This window comes from Nelumbo lutea, chromosome 5 (assembly GCF_056320005.1).
Source record: "Nelumbo lutea isolate HS-2025 chromosome 5, American lotus-T2T, whole genome shotgun sequence".
NCBI classification, from domain to species: Eukaryota; Viridiplantae; Streptophyta; class Magnoliopsida; order Proteales; family Nelumbonaceae; genus Nelumbo; species Nelumbo lutea.
This window is the reverse complement of record NC_142688.1, coordinates 73,004,513-73,013,716: the sequence shown is the minus strand read 5'-3', so window position 1 is coordinate 73,013,716 and position 9,204 is coordinate 73,004,513. Positions and strand designations below refer to the sequence as shown.

The window sequence follows — 9,204 nt, the reverse complement described above, 5'->3', positions numbered from 1 at the left end:
CCCACCTTACAAAATTTTAACAAAAAATACCCTCGTCAACCCTTTCATTCAAAACGATTCCATTTCGGCCAATTTTACTAACCCATAGACAAAACTACCCCTCTACAGTCAGACGCATCTGAACCCTCTATTTTTGACCCAAAATCTTAGACGAATGACCAAAACTCCGGTTTGACCACCCTTTGACCCGGTTTGACCAGACTTTTCCAGAATTACAAAAACTCCACTCCAATTCCTCAAAATTACGAAAATGCCATTATCCCTACTAAAGTTTTAAATTCAGGCTAATCGACACCATTCACCTTCTCCCCTTTTTCGAACGGAACCCAACCCAGGCGGCGACGATTCAGAGGCAGCAGCAACCAACCTCCCTCCGGCCTCTCCTCTTCTCTCTCTCTCTCAGTTCTTTCTCTCTCACTGTCTCCCTCTTTCTCTCTTCCTCTCCTCCTCTTTCTTCCTTTTCTTTCCGTTTTCTTCATCGGCTTCACCCCTGCTACTCCCTGCCGCTGCAACATCGAGCAGCGGTGCCGTTTGTTCCCTCCTGCTCGCACAGATCTCTCCCTCTCTTCCTTCTATATTGTTCTTCTTGTTCTTCTTCTTCTTCTTCTTGTTCAGAGATTGCCGCCCCTTTCTCCCCTACCACTGTCGTTCGATCGAACCGCCACTGCAACTCCTACCAGCGGCGGCGTTCTTCACTCCTTCCTTCTCATTTCTCTCTCCCCTGGAATTCTTTGCAGTCGCTAATCGCCAAAATCACCAACTGATTTGATTAGACTGGACAATCTTCAACCATTCCTTGTCTTCCCAACAACAGCGTCATATCTGAAAGCTTCCATTGTCTCTTCTCCGAGTTGCAGCGACTGGATGCCGTTTGGACAAAGAAGATCATAGTAGACACCTTGGAGTTTTCGCATTCCACCAGTTAAACGGTGTCCAGGAGATCGTTTTGCTTCCACAATCCCCATATTGCAAACCACGGAGTTTTTTCACCATTCGAAGACAGGAAATCCGAAACCGAAACTGTCTGAAATTTCTCTTCTCCTTCGATCGTTTTCAGGCCGACATCCAGGTTAGGTAAATTGATTTCTCTTTTTGTCTGTATTTGGTCTTCATTTTTTTAGTTCATTTCTTCGGTGTTTACGTTGTTTTGCTGTAATGGGGATTTGGGGGAGAAAGAACCGATCGAGCTGGTGATAGATTCTACTAAACTGGCTCTTGTAGATTCATAGTACCTACCCAATCCCGAGAAAGATTATTACTTCTACTTGATATTTAGATTTATGTTCTCCCAACCTTGTTACCAATGGAAACGGACGGCCATCAAAATAGGTAATGATACTGCGGCTAAAACCAATTTCTGTGAACCTACCGAGAATCAGTTCATTGGGGATAGTCCTTTTAAGGCTAAGAGAAAATAGAATTTTATTTCGATTCCTTAATTGTTTTATCATTTACAGTCTTTTTTGTTATAAATAAAATGCTTCATTTCTTACAATTGAGTTGTTAGGTAGACTCTTTGTCATTAGTTTGTTCTTGGTATTTTAGCCATCATAGTATGCATTTGGCTGAGTAAATAATTGTGGTCTTACTTGCTTGGAATCACCATGTGGGCCCCACTTATTGGACCTCGAAGAGGAGTGTCTAACCCCTTCCCTCTTCCATTCGAAACCTATCCAGACTGGTGTAGCTAGTGCTTGGGCTTTGGAGTCACTATTAAACCGAACATGCTTTTTGATGTTGATCTCAGAGGTCCCATCACCTCCAATTTCGTATCTGATGGGTGGCGACTCCATTTCCATCCCAAGTGGCAAAGTGAACCGTTTTTTTCCGATGCTCCCATCCATTAAGAAAAAAGATTTGATCTTCTAGTAAGAAACAATAAAGAACCTTCTAATCCACATCTAAGTTAGGCCTTCTCAGTAACCTTCGAAAACATTAAAATCCCAAATCAATATTTAATGATAATGATATAAAAAAATTCAATCAAATTCGAACTTTAAAGTAAGTTAATAAAGACCAAAGACCTTATTTGAGATAAAAAATCAAGTCTAAGGTCAAAATCCAATAAAGAATTCAATCTTGGGATTAGGATCAAAATGGAATCTAAAATTCTCAACTAAAAGGGACATCAATCAAAATCCAATCTCTCATCTAAAATGCTCAAGGTTGTTATCCCCTACCTAGGCTAAGTAGATGCATGACTTTATAAGTTCACTCTTAAGAGGCAGCATTAAAAGGCCATTTTGACCATCTTCTTTGCCTTTAAAAGCCTTGGAGTATCTAATAGGTACATGTATGGCAAGGGTCTAACCCTCCCTTAACCAGTAGCAAAAGATACTTCATCCCTTGTTCATTTAGTCAAACCCAAGGCTAATTGAATGCTTGATTCTATGAATTCACTCTTGAGAAGTAGCATCAAAAGGCCATCTTGACCCTTTATATGCTTTTAAAGGTCCTGGAGTATTTAGTACACACACTTATATCAAGGATCTAGCTCTCCCCTGACTTGTATCAAAACGTACTTTATCTATTGTTGGACCCAAGGCTAATTTGATGCATGATTCTATGAATTAGCTCTTGAGGTGTAGCATCAAATGGTCACTTTAATGTCGCTTTATGACTTCAAAATCATGAAGTGTCTAGTAGGTATGCATATGGTAAAAGGTCTAACCCGGTCTTAACCAATATCAAAATATAATTTGCCCATTACTTGATTACTTGCTATAGTATAGAAAAAAAAATCCAAAGTATCTAGTAAGTACACATATGGCTAAGGGACTTAATCCTCATTTAACTAGTATTAAAAGATACTTCTATTTGTTCCATTGATGTGCATATCTTTTTTTTATTGATGTCTCTTGTAATTATGCTTACTATTTGGTTGGGCTTTAAGTTGCTTAAAATAAACTATGCGTCTTACAATAATGGCCTATTAACTCACCTATTTGTTGGTAGAAAATTGGATCAAGCTTTTTTGATTATTCAGGATGTTGTGCACTCCTTCACAATTGAATTAATGAGAAGGCAGATAATGTTAAAACCCAAGGAAGGTCACCATTAGGAAAATGTAATGAATTTGTCACTAGTGCAGTTGGAATGGCCTTTACTAAAAGTAGCCTTTTAGCGTTGAAATATGAAAAAGATCGTCTTTTGTTTAGGAAAAATTGATATGTGCCCGACATTAGAAGAATTGGCTTATCTCTTGAATATGCCCATTGAGGATGGAATTGCCTTCCTAATTGCTAAGCAGAGATATAAATCAGACCTCTATGAATTTTTAGTTAGTTTTCTCCTAAATTGGAGCACTTGAATTTTCAGGCCAGATAGAGAGGGGGCAAAAAAATGCCTTTTCACGGCATCATGGTCCATTTGTTCTTCCCACTTGACTGCAAAAGGATCCGTGCAAGGCTAATAACAATGTTGTGCCAAGTTAAGGAAGCATTGTTGGTTACATTGGTCCACATGATATTAGTAGAAATTCTATGAGGACTAAACATGTTACATACATGTGGAGTATTGCCATTCTAAGTTTCCCTTCAAATCTTATAGCTTTTGTTAATACAACATCTGCCACATTTGGTTATCCATACAAGAAAATTTGTCTTAACCTACATATAGGGTAAAAGAAATTCTAAGCACCAACCCACAATCAATAGTTATAACCAAGAGACAAAACCTAGCATTGTTGCAATGGGCCACTGGAGGAAAGATCAATTGAAATATTGGGTTGTCTATCCAAAGGATGTGTAATCAACCCCATCTAGAAATAGAGGCCAGCTAGAGCATGGTATTGGTAGGTCTATATGGATTGTCACCGTATGTCCCAGTGCAAGTCTTAAAACAGATAAGCTTCTTGCAATTCACTCACGTCGACGACTTTGAAGAGGAAGATTCTTGTGTTTTCCGATCCATTCTCCCACGTAAGTCAGCTCTATGAAGGAAGAAGTGGAGAAAATGAAAGAAGAAATCCAAAAGATAAAAGGGGTCAACAACCTAGCAACCACGAATTTCAAGGGAAACTCTCCAATGTCTACGATTTTGAAAAAAATTAAGTCCTGTTGACTCCTTGGAAACTGCCAATTATTTTGTTCTTGATCGGAATGGATTTTATTCATTGCCTCTTAAGAGGTTTGGGACATGTGTATGATGCTTTTGTTGTGTCTGTTACAACACGACTGGATGATCTTTCTTTAGTTGACATTCAAAGCCTACTTCTATCATATGAGAACTGACTAGAGAGGCATTCTATGATATCTTATACTCAACTATCTATGAATGTTGAAATAGAAATTAATCATTGAAAAGGAAATAACTTTAACAACAAAAATGGTGCCAGTTATAGTGGTAACACCAACAAGAATTGCCAATCCAATTTCAACAACAATGCCAGTCTTCAAAGCTATAATGGTGGTCAGCAACAGTCTAAATCTAATGAAAACTCTGTAGTTTTCCAACTTTGTAATTATATTGGAGATACTATTCTTGCTTGCAGATCCTGATTTGACAAATCTTATTATTGACCATCACCGAAAAAACAACCCAAACGAGAGGCTATGACTGGTACTTCTACACCTTCTGCTTTTGATTCCAATTGGTACCCAATTTAGGGGCAACCAACCATATCACCTCAGATTTGCAAAACCTCTCCATTCAGTGTTTATAATGGCATAGATCAAATCTCTGTCAGTAATGGTGCAGGTTTGCAGATTGCTAATGTTGGTACATCTATTATTTGTTCTTCTAATGGTTCTATTTCTTTGCATAATGTGCTTCATGTTCTACTTATAACAAAGAATCTATTGTTTGTTTCAGAATTGTGTAAGGCTCATAATGCTATATTTGAATTTCATGATAACGGTTTTTGTGTAAAGGACAAGAGAATAAGGAGGTTGATTTTACAAGGACCCATTAAAGGACTCTACCAGGTACAGCTTGATAGTGGCAGTTCTTCAGTAGGTGCAGCATTTGTTGGTGAAAGAATATCGATTTCCATTTGGCATCAAAGACTTGGCCATCAATCCAAGTCCAACAATAACTTAGTTGGTTCTCCATAGATTTAATTTGCCAATTAGGAAAAGGGTTGATTATTTATATATACCCTATATATTTAGAAAACTACTTAAATGTATCCTAAATTTTCAAAACCTACATATACCTTGTAGGATGGCTCCACATAACACAAATAGGCCATCTGTTAAACAAAACATCAAACTTGTTTGATACACCATTAAATTCTATTATAATTCCGTTTACCCTTATTCTTCCTTCCACTCCTCTCCTAACTAAATGAGCTACTTGTACCCCACTTCTTTGTTTTACTGGCATTTTTTTTCTCCGATGATTTCTTTCACACTTTACACAGAGGGGATATCAGCAAGAGAGATGATGACGACGACGATGAGAAACACAAGAGAACAAAGATCAGAATTCATGAATCAAGACAAGGTCCTCCTTTGGTCTGCAATAGTTCGTTAAGGGCATTAGGTTAGTCTCCAACATATTTTTCTGTTTTATTTACCAACTCTCAAATTAGGCGATCAAAGCATCTATTTTTGCTTTTCTCAAGTACATCTTAGCTCGATGGTTGCTTTAGCAATAATCTCCTCACCTTGGTTGGCGATTTTGGGGTGGGGGGATGTTGGAGACTGAAAAAAAAAAAAGGAAAGAAAAGAAAAGAATTAAAGGTGGACGAGGAGAGGATGGGTTCCTTTTTTTCTTTCTGGGATAGATTTCTTTTTTGGTTTGCAATGTTCATTAATGGTGTCTGTGCAGGTTGGGGTATATATGATCTGCAACAACTTTCCACCTTTCCCTATTGGTTTGTTCTTATATCGTCTCCTCTCCAACTAGGGGGTTAAAAGCAATTCTTTTTCACATTTTTTTTAATTTTTAAATATGAAAAATGAGATATTTAGCAATTAATAGAGAAAAGCGTCTATTACTTAAATTGTTTGTACTTGGGAATCGATTCTTGGACCATTTTTCTTTTTTGAGTAGAAGGAGGAGGGGGAAGAGAGAAGGGATTTTTTTTTTGTTTTTTACATTGTACTAGTACAATTGCCCGTGCGAAGCATAAATACTTGTACAAGTAGTTCAAACAGCTTGTTTAAAACATAAATGAAGAAAAGTACCAAGATGAAAACACAATGATTAACACAGGTTTTATAAAAGCTGAACGATAATGAAGGTACTTCACATTTAGCAGAATCCACTCATCAATGCAATCCACATGAAAATTGCAAGCACAAGGGAGTCCATGAACCTAAAAAGCTTCCAATATGCACTTGCAACTTATCCTAAAATACAAGGGGCAGCACCACAATTCCTCTTGGGTGAAACCCAAAAGGAAAAACATACTTAAAGTAGAAAGCACAAGTACATTTAAAACTTGGCTAGAAAGCTCTTAATGCCATATTTTTCTTGCTTATACAATTTACGAAAATGACATCTATTATGTGGACCATGCCAAAATAGAACAAAGAAAATAAAGAAAAAGAAGAGTGTAACCATGTTCAAAGTACACAACAAAAGGTGCAACATAAAAATGAAAAGGATTTGTTCAAATGGTTTTGGCATCATGGGACATTCACATCATCCCAACATAGATGCTTGGTCATTTTGATAAAAAAACAGTGGAAAATTAGAATTATTTACCTCATTCCCAACGTTGAACACGCAAATGGGACATTCACTGCATGTAGTTGGAACAACATTTAGATTAACTTGGGAAACTTTTGATTAAGTGCTAGGGATCTTCATGGGTCGGCATGGGTTGGTTTATTTGCGTTTTTCCAACTGACCCGACCTGGTTGGCTTACCTAGAAATGAAATCAAAATCGACCCAGTACTAAGTAAAACCGACCTGGTTGGTTTTAATCGGGTTGAGTCGGTTTTGTGAATGATTCTCTTGGTATGAATGGTAAAAGATTAAAGTCTAAGAAAACAAAGACTGGATGCTTAAAAATTAAAAATGATTGATGGATTAAAACTGATTTTATATATCAGAAATTTTATATATAATATGTATATTTCTGAAATAAAGCTGAAATATATATATAATATCTAAGTCGGTTTGGGTTGATTCGGTTTCGGTTTTCACACATGAAAACCAAAACCGAACCAAACCAAACCATCGGTTTATGTTTTTTTGTAATCCGAAACCGACCGATGCTGAAAAAAAACCGGCCAACGCGGATTAGATCGGACTGAGTTGGTCAGTTTGGTCGGTTTAGGTGTTGTTATGAACAGCCCTATTAAGTGCTTCCATTGCTTCTCTCTACAACCAAAAACAAAAATTACAACCACTAAAACAATAACAAAAACACAACCAAAGGTGGGATAAGAACTTGTTAAACAATACAATATTGGCACACATGCATCCTAGAGACAAATATATATGCATCTAAAGGTCCATGTTTTGGATACATAATAAAACAAAAATAACCCTTACCTATTATTTACAATGTAGTATGGTAGAAAGAACTAAACTGTTGGCATGCCTAAGCTAAAAAAAAAAGACTAGAAATTGTTGAACAACCACTATTAGTTGAACAATTGGAGCTGATAATCATTTTAAACCTATTTGAACTAATGAACTGAAAAATCCATACCTAATTCAATAAAAATACATTGTTAAACCAAAACACTAATTGATTAAAATTAATTGAATCACAAAAAAAAAAATAATAATAACAAGAGAAAAATAAAACACAAAATCTTCTTATGAAACATGTAAATCTAAACCTGATTTCATTAAATATGTTGTTAAACCGAAACCTTGATTAAAATTAATAGAATAATAATGACATAAGATTTCTTAAAAGAAGTAATGTAGTTAAAACCTATGGCATTTCTAGTTAAAAACTAACTGATTATCGGAGAACGAGAATAATAGAGATTTAGAAACAACCTCTCGGATGGGGAAAAACACAACATTGCTGTGAAGGATAATATTGTAAAAGCAAAATCAGGCTTTTTCGTTTAATATTCATTACTGCAAAATCTCTGATTATCAATAAAACACAAGAAGCAAAACACATGGAGTTCTACCTTTGACAAGTGTTGATGTTGAAATAATCTTCTGCTATTTGCTTTTTCTATGGCTTTTTTTTATACAGGATAATATTGTAAAAGCAAAATCAGGCTCATTTGTCAATATCGTTACTTGGTAGGGGTAATATTGGAAAAGGGTCTCGGATGAGGAAAAACACAACATTGCTGAGAAGGATTCCGACATGCTTTTTCATTCAATATTCATTGCTGCAAAAACTCTGATTATTAACAAAACACAAGAAGCGAAACACATGGAGTTCTACCTTCGACAAGTGTTGATGTTGAAATAATCTTCTGCTATTTGCTTTTTCTATGGCTTTTGTATAGGATAATATTGTAAAAGAAAAATCAGGAGGGTCTTGGATGAGAAAAAAACATAATATTGCTGAGAAGGATTCCGGCATGCTTTTTCGTTCAATATTCATTACTACAAAAACTCTGATTATCAACAAAACACAAGAAGTCATCAAACACATGGAGTTCTACATTAGACAAATGTGGATGTTGAAATAATCTTCCGCTATTTGCTTTTTCTATGAATTTTATATAGAATAATATTGTAAAAGCAAAATTAGGCTCATTTGTCAATATCGTTACTTGGCAGGGGTAATATTGGAAAAGGGAAATCAGGGTGTTTGACCATTGTACTTGCTCCATTCTCTTTTTTATAATTTACATTTTATTTGTTAGACTTAACCTTGGAAAGTTCAATAAGGTATATATAATTATATATAATTTGTTTTTAAAAGTTCATTGTATATATAAATGGTTTCTAAAATGTACATTAAACCTTAAGAAAAAGTCAAATATATATTCCATTTCATCATAGTCCTTTTATTATTTCATTGATTGTAACTTGAAACCTGATTTTAATGACATTTTGGACCAAACCCTACTACATCTATTAATGGTTTTAATTATTATGTGCATTTTGTGGATTCCTATAGCATGGTTTTCAAAATCGAACTGGACTGGAAAAATTGGGAACCGGTCAAGTAATTGGTTTCATTTTCCCTCAAAATCAAATTTTTTCCAAAAAATTTTGATTTGGTCAGCAAACTGCTGACCCAGGCGATTGAACCATTCAAACCATTCTAATCGTTTGAAAGTTTTGACCGTTTTTTATTTTTTTTTTGTCAGAATGGACCAACC

At 35.7% G+C, this 9,204-nt stretch overlaps 1 long non-coding RNA gene across 1 annotated transcript; it reads left to right on the top strand.

Annotated features, from left to right (window-relative positions):
• Positions 1-293: 293 nt before the first annotated feature.
• Positions 294-5,263, top strand: LOC148852894 (uncharacterized). Its single transcript, XR_016098813.1, has 2 exons — positions 294-1,074; positions 4,872-5,263. It is a non-coding gene; the product is annotated as an uncharacterized LOC148852894 (long non-coding RNA).
• The last annotated feature ends 3,941 nt before the right edge of the window (positions 5,264-9,204 follow it).